Here is a 13,844-nt window from a genome sequence, read left to right on the forward strand (position 1 = left end):
CGCTGGTAAAATGTTTGTATTGAAAAGATAGTCTATTGCTGTTATGAAAACTATTAATTTAAATTACTCCTCCCCCCGCCCCAGATCCTGTGCAACATTCTATAAGAATTGCTAACAAGAAACTCACCTTAAGGGAGGGTTAATAAGAGGCAAGTAGCAAAAGTAAGGATGAATTAATGCAAAGAACCAAACATCTGACCACAACAGACCATCTTAGTAATTTAGATGAAGTTGTAGAGAGGTATAAAATCTGTGAGCAAAATTTATTTCTGTTCTTGGTAAACTGACTGGTTTTTCACTCTACTGGGAGTGTTTCCTTTTGAACTGCACTAGAATATAGCTTTGGTACCAAGTGCTCATCTCTGAGATAAAAAGTTTCCATACATTTCATCCTCAATTAACACCATGTATGTGTAATTAATTAGAATAAATAACTATACATATAAGCATCAATCATTTTTAATCATTTTTGTCAAAATGCATGTGTGTGTTTTTTTTCCCCCCTTCAGGTTAAATTAACAAAAACCTATCACTAGATACACTAAGTAATCATAACTGTAAATGCGAATGGGATGAATTTACCCATTAAAAAGGAAGTAGGGAGCTGAACCCACAATACTGTATGTTGCTTACAAGAAACACACTTGAAGCAGGAAGACACACATAGAATTGAAATAAGGGACTGGAACAGAATCTGTTATGCTTCAGTCGAAGAAAAAAAAAAGACAGGGTTAGCAATCATGATCTCAGACAAAGCAAAAGCAAAAATAGAGTTAATTAAAAGAGGTAAGCAGGAAAAGTAAATTTTGCTAAAAGACACCATAGACAACGAAGTAATATCAACACTACATATATATGTACTAAATGGCATAGTATCCAAATTCTTAAAAGAAAAGTTGAATGTGTTACAGAAGGAAATAGTAAAATTATTCTGGTGGGGGAACCTCAATTTTATTCTCTCAGAGCTAGATAAATCTAACCATAAAATAAATAAAAAAGAAATTAAAGAGATGAATAGAATTTTAGAAGAGTTAGATATGATAGTGCTCTGGAGAAAATTGAATAGGTACATTTTTTTCTCAGCAGTAGACAGTATGTTCACAAAAATTGACCTTGTATTAGGGCATTAAAAACCTCACAAACAAATTCAGAGTAGCAGAAATATTAAATGTACTCTTTTCAGGCTATAGTACAATAAAAATTATTTTCAATAAGGGACCATGGAAGATAAAAATTAATTGAAAACTAAATAATCTAATTCTAAAGAATAAGTGGGTCAAAGAATAAATCATAAAAACAATCAATAATTTGATTAAAAAGAATGTCAATAATGAGACAATATATCATGTTTTGTGGGATGCAGCCAAAGTAGTACTTAAGGGAAAATTTATATCTCTAAACACATAACATCAATAAAAGAGAGAAGGAGCAGATCAATGAATTGGGCATTTAAAAAAAAACCTAGAAAAAAAACAAATTGGGGCAGCTAGGTGGCGCAGTGGATAAAGCACCAGCCCTGAAGTCAGGAGGACCTGAGTTCAAATCCAGCCTCAGACCAAACACTTGACACTTGCTGGCTGTGTGACTCTGGGCAAGTCACTTAACCCCAACTGCCTAAGCAAAAAAAAAAAGAAAGAAAGAAAGAAAAAGAACAAATTAAAAATCTCCAATTAAATGCCAAATTAAAAATCCTGAAAATCAAAGGAGAGATGAATAAAATTGAAAGTTAAAAAAATGAACTAATAAATAAAACTAGAAGTTGATTTTATTAAAAAGAATAATAAAATAGATAAACTACTGCTTAATTTGATTTTCAAAAGAAAGGAAACCAAATTGCCGGTATCAAAAAATGAAAAGAGTGAATGCACTACCAATGAAGATGAAATTAAAGCATTATTATGAGTTATTTTCCTAATTATGTGCCAAAAGAATTGAAAATTTAAGTGAAATGGATGAATATTTACAAAAATATAAATTGCCCAGATTACCCGAAGAAAAAATAGAATACTTAAATAAATCTACCTTAGAAAAAGAAATTGAAGAAGCCATCAATGAGTCCCTAAGAAAATATCCCCAGGATCAGATGGCTTTACAAATGAATTCTATCAGCCACTGAAAGAACAATTAATTCCAATATTATATAAACTATTTGAAAAAGTAGGTAAAGAAGAAGTCCTACCAAATTCCTGTTATAAACAAATATGATTTCGATGCCTAAACCAGGGAGAGCAAAAACAGAAAAAGAAAACTATAGGTCAGTTTCCCTAATGAATATTGATGCATAAATTTTAAATAAAATACTAGCAAGGAGATTATAGCAATGTATCATAAAACTCATACACTGTGACTAAGTAGAATTTATCCCAGGAATACACACCTGGTTCAATATTAGGAAAACTATAAGCATAACTGACCATATTAATAACAAAGACAAAAATCTTATGATTATTTCAGTAGATACAGAAAAAAACCTTTCACAAATTACAGCAGTCATTCCTATTAAAAATACTAGAAAGCATAGGAATAAGGGGAACCTTTTTTAAAATGATAAGTAGTATCTATCTGGAACCAAGAGCAAGTATTATTTGTAATGGAGATATGCTAGAAGCCTTCCCAGCAAGATCAAAAGTGAAGCAAGAATGTCCATTATCACCGTAATTATTCAATATTGTATTAGAAATGCTGGCAATAGCAATAAAAGAAGAAAAGAAATTGAAGGAATAAAAATAGACAATGAAGAAGCAAAACTGTCACTTTTTGTAGATGATATGATGGTATACTTAGAGGGAATCCCAGAGAATCAACTGAAAAACTAGTTGAAATAATTATCATCTTTAGCAAAGTTGCAGGAAATAAAATCTGTACAAACCATTAGCATTTCTGTATATTACCAATAAAACTCAGCAGGAAAAGGTGAAAAGAGAAATTCCATATAAAATAACTGAAAACATTATAAAATACTTGGACATTTACCTGCCAAGACAAACCCAAGGCTTTTAGGAACACAATGAAAGAACACTTCTCATGGAAATAAAGACAGATCTAAACAATTGGAGAAATATTGATTGCTTATGGGTAGGCTGAGTCAATATAATAAAAATAATAGTTCTACCTAAATTATTTTACTTATTTTGTGCCATACAAATCAAATTACCAAAAAATTATTTTAGAGCTAGAAAAAAATAATAAAATTCATCTGGAAGAACAAAAGGTCAAGAATGTCAAGAGAATTGATTTTAAAAAAGTGTGAAGGAAGGTGGGCTAGCTTTACCAGATCTCAAACTGTATAAGAACCATTCTTATGGTCAAAAGATATGAACAGGCAGTTTTCAGAAGAAGAAATCAAAGCTATCAGTAGTCACATAAAAAATGCTCTAAATTACTATTGATTAGAGAAATGCAAATTAGAACAACTCTGAGCTACCTCCTCACACTTATCAGGTTGGCTAACATAGCAGAAAAGAAAAATGATAAATGCTGGAGGGGATGTGGAAAAATAGGTACACTGATGCACTGTTGGTAGAATTGTAAAAAATTTGGAACCATCCTGGAGAAATTTGTATTTATGATCAAAAAGGCTATAAAACTCTGCATACCATTTGACCCAACAATATCATTCCCAGGTCTGTAATCCCAAAGAGATCAAAAAAAGGGGAAAGGACCTGTATGTACCACACATACATATATATATATATATATATATATATACACACACACACACACACATATATATACATATATATGTGTATATATATGTATATCAGTTCATGTTGTGATGGTAAAGAATTGGGAATTGTGGGGATGCCTATTAATTAGGGAATGACTGAACAAGTTATAGTATATGGTTATGATGGAAAACTATTGTATTATAAGAAATAATGAAGTGAATGTTTTCAGAAAAACCTGGGAAGAATTATATGAACTGATAGAAAGTGAGGTGAACAGAACCAATAGAACCTTGTACACAGTAACAGCAATATTGTAATGATGATCAATAATGAAAGACTTAGGTACTCCAATCAAGAAAATGATCCAAAAGGACCCATGATGAAAAATGTTATCCATCTCCAGAGAGAGAACTGATGAACTCTAAGTGCAGATTGAAGCATACATTTTTACTTTTCTTTATGTTTCTTGTTTTTTATTGTTTATTTTTTGCAACATGGCTAATATAAAAATATATTTTCCATGACCTCACGTGTATAATTGCTATCATATTGCTTGCCTTCTCAATGGGTAGAAAAGGGCAGAAGGGATGGAGAGAATTTGTATTTCAAATTTTTTTTAAATGTTAAAAATAAATAAATAGGGGCAGCTAGGTGGCACAGTGGATAGAGCTCTAGCCTTGGAGTTAGGAGGACCTGAGTTCAAATCTGGCACATAACACTCATTTGCTGTGTGACTCTGAGCAAGTCACTTAACTCCAATTGCCTCACCAAAAAAAAAAGTTTTAAAAAAAATAAATAATAACTGCTTATGGGGAGGGGGCTCTCATTAGATATTTATTTTAGTGGAATATGGATAAGTACTGATCCTGTGATTCCATTTGTAGAGGAGACTTGCAGATGAGGAAACTCTCTCTACCAAAGCAGATTGGCATCTTCTATGCAGCTTGAATTCTTAGAGCCTTAAGTCTAAAGAGCTAACGTATTCAGAGCTTAATGTCTAAAGCCTGAGAGTGACTTGCTCAGGATCATACAGGCAACATGTGTCAGAGATGGGACTTGAGGGCAGCTCTCCATGCACTATCCTATTCTGCCTTTCCATTAGTGAAATATTAAGCAGTATTTTAGATGTATGCCCATATGCCTCTTTATTTTCATCATTTGATAGAGAGAAATGCTTCACAGAAGTATCTTAGTAGCTACAGAATCACTGGGGAGGGGATTGTAGGGAATTTCTCCTCTGAGGCTTATCCAGGAAGGTGATTTACCCAAGCTTACAGAGTAAGTAGTATTAGAATTTGAATTCAAATCCCAGTCATCTGATTACAAACTCAGTGGTCTTTCCACTGTGCCCTATCACTGAAAAGAGAAGCTTATTTCCCACTAATTATTAAAGATATTACAAATGACAGACCTCTATATATCTCTCTGCCCTTAAAGACAAGAAAGTGAGTTTGGGAGGCTAATATGATATTGTCACTGATTTCCAGGATATAATTTTCCATAGGAGTGGGAGTGATTTGATCTGATTCTGAGTCATGGTGAATAAACACATTAGATGACTGCTTTATACCTGGAAGCTAGTCTATTCATGCTGGTTCGTGCTCATAAAAAGTCTATCTTTATTATAAGTGTGGTATATCTTAAAAATCAGATATCCTAGAATCATAGATTTGGAGCACAATAGGACATTGAAAATCACCTAGTTCAACCTTCTCGTTTTACAGATGGAGAAACCAAGGCTCTAAAGAGTTAATTCCCAAGGTCACCAAAGATCTATTTGTCAAGCTCATTTCTTAAACTTACTTTCATAATGTTTTTTATATTGATAGATTCTGTTATGAGGGTATTTTGATAACAATCATCAGTAGACTCTGCTATTAGGTGAGGGAGGTGGTTCTGCAACCAGTCTTGATGTTTTTGTGTCCCTGTTTATTCTTAAACCATTTGGAAGGGGACAGTTGTTCAAGTATCCTTTTCTTAGGTTAAGCCTAAATATCCAGGTCTATGCTTGTCATCATCAAACCTTTTAGGAAAAAAATTGCATGAATTTCATTGAAAGGAATAATTCCTCAGTAGCTTCCTACTTACAGAGTATTTTTTTTTTGTCCTTGTTTTATTGATGATAAAACTGAGCAAGAAAAACTGAATTATCCAAGGAAACATGGTTAGTAGGTGGGAGAGCCCAGACTTTAAATTAGATATTTGGACTCATATGGTCATAACTTGTTCCACCCCTACTGTGCTGCCTTTAAGGGAACATTTAACATACATCTTTGGAAGTGGACTTTCAGATATTTGAACTTAGATTTGTACTTCCTTTTAATTGAGTCAAAGGAGTACACTGTCTAGGAGTACGTTGTGTAGTTGACAGGTTTTGTATCTTGATATATTGTCTATCACTTCACAAACCAATGCATAATTAAGTCAATTAAAACTTTGGGCTTGGGGCTGGGCCAGAGCAGCCCAAGATGGCCGTTGAGGATTGGGTGCTGGATGAGGAGAAGGTACAGATAGCTGCCAAGTTCATCACTCCTACTCCACCAGGAGAATTTAATGAAGTGTTTAATGATGTCCGGTTATTACTGAATAATGACAGTCTTCTCAGGGAAAGGGCAGGTCATGCATTCTCCCAGTATAATATGGATCATTTCACTCCAGTGGAAATAGAAGAGTATAATGATCGGGTCTTAACTACAGAACATGGTGACCTGGGTAATGGCAGATTTTCAGATCCAAGAAATAGTTTCATTTAAGTTTGATCATTTACAGAAAGAAGCAAATGACCCCTAACCTGAGGACATAGGTGGAGCTCTGAAGTCATGGAGGGAATCCTGTGACAGTGCATTAAGGGCCCATGTGAAAGATCATTATTCCAATGGCTTCTGTGCTGTTTATGCTAAAATTATAGATGGGCAGAAGACTATTCTTGCCTATATTGAGAGCCACCAATTTCAGCCTAAAAACTTCTGGAACAGTCATTGGAGATCAGATTGGAAGTTTACCATCACACCACCTACAGCTCAGGTGGTTGGAGTGCTGAAGATTCAGGTCCATTACTATGAAGATGGCAATGTTCAGTTGCTTAGTCACAAAGACATACAGGTTCAATAACCGTTACTGATAACATACAAACTGCCAAGGAATTTATAAAAATCATAGAACATGCTGAAAATGAGTATCAGACAGTGATTTGTGAGAACTGTCAGACATTTCAGACACCACATTCAAGGCCTTGTGCCAGCAGCTTCCAGTCACCTGCACCAAAATCGACTTGAACAAGATACTCAGTTACCAGATTGGTAAAGAAATGCAAAATGCTTAGGGCTTGATGTGAAATTCTCCATTTGTAACATGCAAAAAAAAAAAAAAAAGGAAAGAAAAGGAAAAGAAGATTCAAAGTATTGGACTTATACGTAGGTGATTCATAAACAAGTACTGTATTTTGCTAGGGCTTTCAAAGTTAACAGGTTTTCTAGCCTCTCGGAAAACTATTGAACCAATAGCATTGTCCTGATGTTTCTGCTTGTGTGTGTGTGTGTGTGTGTGTGTGTGTGTGTGTGTGTCTTTGCAATGTAGCTTCCTATTGTGACTGTACCTACTTGTAGGATTTTTAAAAATTCAGTTATTTTTAACATTGAAAAGAGAGAGAGTTGTGTCCTGGAATTTACGTACTGGTTAGAAAGTTTCCTAGCCATGAAAGCCCTCTCAAAAACAGGCAGCTAATGTTTTCAATACTCTCCCATCCTTATCTTTAATAGCACTTCTGGTACATCCATGGTTTTTACTGATCAATCAATAGCTAAAGATTCTATACTGCAATATACATCTACAGACATCCTTTTTCTTCTTTTTTTTTTAAAAGGCAATGGGGGTTAAGTGACTTACCTAGGGTCACACAGCTAGTAAGTGTCAAGTGTTTGGTCGGAGGCCACATTTGAACTCAGGTCCTCCTGACTTCAGGGCTGGTGCTGTATCCACTGCACCACCTAGCTGCCCCTATCCTTTCTCTTCTAACTGCTGATTGCCACTTAATGGCGTCCTGGTAGTTGCAGATTTTTAAATATTTGGAATGGGGTTTTTAAGGTCCCTTTGGTGGAAAAAAATGGGTGTTCTGGAAATTCCCATAATGGCCTGCTTCTCTGGGGAAAATCTGGGGGTTTTGTACTGTTTATTTTTTCATCCAAAGACTTGAACCACATTCCCTCCAAGTGAACTTGTTTGCTTTCTTCCTTTTCTGAAAATTCCCTTCCCCCTAGTAACATGGTTGTTATAGGCATCTACATATTTAGAATATAGCTACCCCATTTATGTGTATTTTTATATTCAAGAACTGCTGACATAGAATGTAGAAGAATAAATATTAAAACTTGAAAATGCAGATGCATACGGAATAAGAGGCACATTATGCTTTAATGCTTTGTAGCAGGTGACTAGTTTGTACTGTTTAAGCTTATGAATCAGACAAGTGCATAAATCACAAATAAAAACAAAAAAGATTTGTACCAAAGTGAGAAGAATGACTTCTAAGCAGTGTCTTTCTATTGTTACCTGTTTCTTAATGTACTTAAGGGGAACACTGGCAATTCACTCTAAATGGTTTGTAAAATTTGTTGACATTCTTCTTCAGTCCTACAAGCCAGGAACTCAACTTATCTGTGATGCAGCAGCCCTTCCGGGAGGGTGAGTGAAGGTATGTGTTTCATAGCTCTCAAAACACAGAGACACCATGGATTTGCTATAGCTAGCAATCAGAACTGTCTATGTATGGTGAATCTATTCGGTGTTGTTTACACTTAGGTGACCAGGCCTTAACATGAGGTCAGTTTTTTTTGTTCTTGTGTTTTGTTTTTATTTATTTATTTTTTTAATTTAAAAAATTTTTTTTCATTTTTCTTTTTAAACCAAGTGCTATCTTACTCTCTCCATCTACACATTAAAGAGGAGGATGTTTGTGCTTAAAGTGACATTGTTTTTATTCGGGAACATGGGTTAAGTGGGAGTGTTTTCAAAGTATCCTGTAAATTATATAAACTTTTTTCCCAAAATAAAGCTTATTTGTATTATTTGCCATTCGTAATACCCATCCACATAACAAAATCCTCTGTACCTACTAGGAGAAATACAACGATTTTGCTCTTAAAAAAAATTTGGGCTCATCTGTAATATACTTGAGGATTTTTAATCAATAGTTGTTTTATTTAAGTTAGAATTCATTTAAGTTAGAATTTTCTACAACTTTGTAGAAATGTGAACATTGATGATTAGGAGTCAGTCAAGTGTCAAATCTGTGTTATTATGTCATGTAATTGTAGGTTTATTCCTTACTTTGCTCTCCCAGTAATATAACCAGATCTAGATTAGTTGGTATTCATATCCCTTATGTGAATTAATAAAATTATTTGTTTGGTGAGAGGCTGGTAGGTTTCTCGCTTCTCATTTCCTTCCTCTCCCTCATATCTCCATTTGTTGTTTGGGGGTACAGGAAAACAGGCAAGTTCAACCTACAAAGTCTGGGTGTTTTTAGGGAATAATCTTTCCGTGTTAATAGGTGTAAGCAAGGAATATGAACTTTATGTAACTTGTCCTGTACCATCCATGTTACTTTGATCTTGAATAAGGACTTTCTCACTGGCATCAGAAGGTGATTCTGACCTTAGCCTTGATGTTGGAATTATTCTTGGGGAGAAAATATACTAAAACATTGGTAGAGTTTCTTTTTGACTTTTAGCTCTCAGACTTAGAAGGACTTATTAGAGGAAGAAAAGAGGAAATTCAAACTTCTTTTCAATCTTATAAACTCCAAGTCAAAGAATTTCATGTTGATTTCTGGAATTTTTTTCTTTTTCTATTTTTAGAATTTTAAAGGATTGGTTAGTGAACAGACAGAAAAGGAAATGGTGATAACAGAGACTTCAGTGACTTCAGGTCATTGCCAGATTATTGCCAGACTGACCTTATTTCCTTTGTTGATAGGGTTATTAGTCTGGTAGATCAGGGAATGCAGTCAAAATAGTTTCCCTTGATTTTCACAAAGTATTTTATAAAATCTCTCACAGTTTTCTTATGAAAAGATGGTGAGATGTTGGCCAGATCATCATACAATTGTGGACTTAGAATGTCTTGAATGGCTTGACCAAAAGAATAGTGTTTTGATACAAACTTGAAAGTAAGTCCTTGTTAGAATGTCCCCCAGTTTCTGTAGTTGATCCTTTCTTGTTTAACATTTTATCAATGAAATGAATAAGGACACACCTAGCAGGCTTCTCAGCTGTGCCATGGACTAAAAGGTAGGAGATAAATGTAACTTTGTAGTTAAGATTCAAACAGATGTTGACAAGTGGCAACATTGGACCAAATCTAAGAAGAGAGAACTTCATAGAGATGAACATAAAGTCCTATGCTTGAATTGAAGAGCTCAACTTCAGAAGTGAAAGATGGAGGAGGTACGGCTGGACAGCAGTTTGCAAAGAAAGAGATTAGGGGTTTTTAACCAATCTAGTCAACAGTGTAAAATGGCACCCAAGGAAGATCAGGTGATCCTAGGCTGTAATGAGAGAGGCATAGTGTCCAGAAATTAGGGATTGGTAGTTCCACTGACTTGTGCCTTACTTAACATTTATAGTACAGGGGGAAGTCTGTGGAATGGTCGACTTACATGAAGTGAAAACTGTATTATGTTTAGTTCAAGGAACTCTATTTTTAAAATGATATAAATAAGCTGCAGGAAGCAAACCAGAGGGTGATGGTCCTCAAGTTCATGCTGTAGGGAAATCAGTTGAAGAGACTAGGATTGTTTAACTTGGATAAGAAAATACTTGAGAAATGGGCAGCTAGGTGGAGCAATGGATAGCGCACTGGCCCTGGATTCAGGAGGACCAGAGTTCAAATCCAGCCTCAGACACCTAACACTTACTAGCTGTGTGACCCTGGACAAGTCACTTAACCCCATTGCCTAGCCAAAAAAAAAATGCTTGAGAGGGAACATGATAGCAGTCTTCAAGGATTTAAAGGGTCATTAGATGGAAGAGCTATTAGAATTGTTCTTTGTGGACCTAGAGAGCAAAACTGGGAGCAAATTTCGTTTTGGTGTAAGGAAACGCTTCCCGATGATTAGAGCTATTCTACCTGGTATCTAATATCTTGTATCCAGCAGGAAAACTAGTAGCTTTCCCCTTTAAAGGGAACCATTTCTACCCCAGATGATCAAAACATCTACATTGAATCAATCAGTCAAAAATAATCCAGGTTGTGAATAAGTCCTTAATCAATTTGATAGGATTGTAGGGGCTTTAAGTCATTGGATAGAAATAGTGTTGCCACGTAGGAAATATCTTGTAACTGTTAATTCTCAAAGCACTGAAATTTAAGAATGCCTCAAAGATTCAAGTTTTCACTTTGATGGAGCACATTTACACATGTTGTTATCCTTGTTCGGTTGTTTTCAGTCATGTCCAACTCTTCATGACCCCATTTGGGATTTTCTTGCCAAAGATACTGGCATGTTTTGCCCTTTCCTTCTCCAGTTCATTTTACTGATGAGGAAACTGAGGTAGACAGGATTAAGTGACTTTCTCATGGTCACACAGCTACTAAGTATCTGAGTCCAGATTTGAACTCAGGCCTTGCACTCTATCAACTATGCCACCTAGCTGCTCTACATTTACACATACTAGCGATTGTAAAATTTTTATTTCAAAGTAAAATTACGATCTTTGCTTATAATTATTCGTATTTAAAGTGCATTTTCACAGATAGGAGAAATTATAGTAAATTACAGTAAAAATATTTTTAAATGCTTGCATCAATAATTGAGGTAATTGAATGTGCTTGCTCCTTAGTATCCACATGGGATTATATATAAATACAGCAAGCTAGTTTGGATTCTGTCAGTCAAGTGGCTGTAAAATTCCATGGTAAAAGACTCCTTAGAGATGATGGGGTAAAATAGAAGGGAGAGCGTCTTCTTTCTCCGGTGCCCTCCTTTTGATCAGGTGATAACCTTGTGAACTTGAGAAAGTTTGGAAGATCTGTAGCTCCTATGTAACGTCCACCAGAGGGGCAGTGACTGATGGCAGCAGGGCAGAGAAACACTCTTAGGACAAACTAAACTGACAGAGGAAAGGCAGCTGCAGGATCCCATAAGGCCACCAGTCTCAGAGACCAACAGAGATTGTCTCCTCAACAAGATTGTGTTTCTTGGGGCAGCTAGGTGGCATAGTGGATAGAACACTGGCCCTGGAGTCAGGAGAACCTGAGTTCAAATCTGGCTCAGACACATAACACTTATAGCTGTGTGACGCTGGGCAAGTCACTTAACCCCTTTGCCTAGCCAAAAAAAAGGGAAAAAAAAGCATAGGGATGGTGTTAAGCTTCTTGGTATAATATTCCTCATAATACCTTACTTAGTTCTCTGTATATAGTAAGTACTTATTAATATTTGTTGATTCATATCTCAGAACATCTACTTAAAATTGTTTTGTTGCCAAAGTCCAGATGCTTATGCAGAAAGTCTGTGAATAACCTTTGTAACCTAGAGGCAGCTGTGGAGGGCAGTGGATAGAGTGTTGGATCTGGAGTCAGGAAGAACTGAGTTCAAATCCAGCCTTAGACATTTACAAGTTGTATGACCCTAAGCAAGTCTCTTAACAGCAGTCTGCCTCAGTTTCCTCAATTGTAAAATGGCGATAATAACAGCATCTCCCTCCCATGGTTGTTATGAGAATGAAATGAGGTAATATTTGTAAAGCACTTAGCACAGTGTCTGAAACATAATAGGTACTTTAAAAATGCAGTAAGTGGAAGCTCCTTCCTTTTTTTCTTTTTTTTCTCCCCCATGTCTTTGATGTGATGGTGAGCATAGATGCTGTTGTTTTCAGGAATTAAAGTTTCTCATTCCAACTTGGTTATTAAATAATAAATTAGGATTTAAATTTCAGTAAGAAGAATTCAGTGAATATGAATAACTCAGTATAAATATAATTGCAATTCTTATTAGAATAATATTCAAAGAAGTTTAGAACAAAAATATTTCTTGGGTAAAGCTGTATTATTTAAGTTTTAATATCTCTTATGGTCATATCTTCCTCCTTCTTGGTAGTTATTCAGGCTTGTTTCTAATTAAACATCAAAGATTTGTTTCTTGCTACAAAGATTAAACAGTAAAAAAAAAAAAAATGGAAAGTATGTTGTCCAGCCCTAGGTTAGATTCACCTTTATGTAGAAACATTATATCTCTGAAAATGAAAGCACAGCAGTGTGTGAAAATTATTATGTTACACATTCAAAAAATTGAGTTTGTGGCCTTTTTAATAATAGTGAGGTAATATTCCACCACTGACATCTGCTTGGTAGCATGAATATGGAAAAACTTGCTTTCTCAGAAATGGCTTAGTGATTAATTCTTCAATGCAATAAGTTCTTCCCAAGATACAAGTTTTAAAAAATTGGAAATGGGTGTAGATGAGAAATCATTGATTTAAAGGCTTGAATTAGCTTGATCTAAATTATTGTAAAAACTATCCATCTATACACACACACACACACACACACACACACACACACACACACACACACACATCTGTAGCCATGACTATATGGGTTCTTTTGTTCTAGCAGTGATCTAATAATCTTACCTATTATTTTCAAAATATATTTGTGTCTGTAGAAAGTGTTTGCCTGAGCAAGCCAAGACTTTGCCCAGGAAGCTTAGAATAACTAGAAAACTGCCGTGCTGGCAGATTCCACATCTTTAAGAAAAATAGCTAGGCGAAGTGGATGGAGTGTTGTACTTTGAATTGTGAAGACCTGAGTTCACATCCAGCCTCAGACACTTTCTAGCTGTTTGACCCCGGGCAAATCACTTAGTTCTGTCTGCCTTAATTTCCTCATCAGTAAAAATGGGGATGATACTAGCACCTGTTTCCCAAAATTTTGAGGATCAAATGAGGTAGTAGTTGTAAAGCAGTTGGTGCTTGGTTAAGTTTGTAAGGCATTATATTTAATGTTATTATTGTTGTTCTTATTAATAAGTAGCTATAAGAGGTGAAACTGGAAAAACCCTGAAAGTTGAGTCAAAAGACCTAGGTTTAAATTTCAACTCCTTATTCTCTAAACCCTAGCATAACTCTAAATCTTGGGTCCCAAGTAGTGGTTCCCATTCATGATCTATATTATATT

General features: G+C 35.3%; 1 protein-coding gene and 1 pseudogene across 1 annotated transcript in view; both read left to right on the forward strand.

The window, feature by feature from the left end:
* The window catches only part of PLGRKT (plasminogen receptor with a C-terminal lysine), a 62,876-nt gene that overhangs the window by 38,176 nt on the left and 10,856 nt on the right, over positions 1-13,844 (forward strand). The gene's annotated exons all lie outside the window — the stretch shown is intronic.
* Positions 6,137-6,990, forward strand: LOC114043757 (annotated as a pseudogene).

Source organism: Vombatus ursinus, unplaced genomic scaffold, assembly GCF_900497805.2.
Source record: "Vombatus ursinus unplaced genomic scaffold, bare-nosed wombat genome assembly UNPS02014770.1, whole genome shotgun sequence".
Classification (NCBI taxonomy): Eukaryota; Metazoa; Chordata; class Mammalia; order Diprotodontia; family Vombatidae; genus Vombatus; species Vombatus ursinus.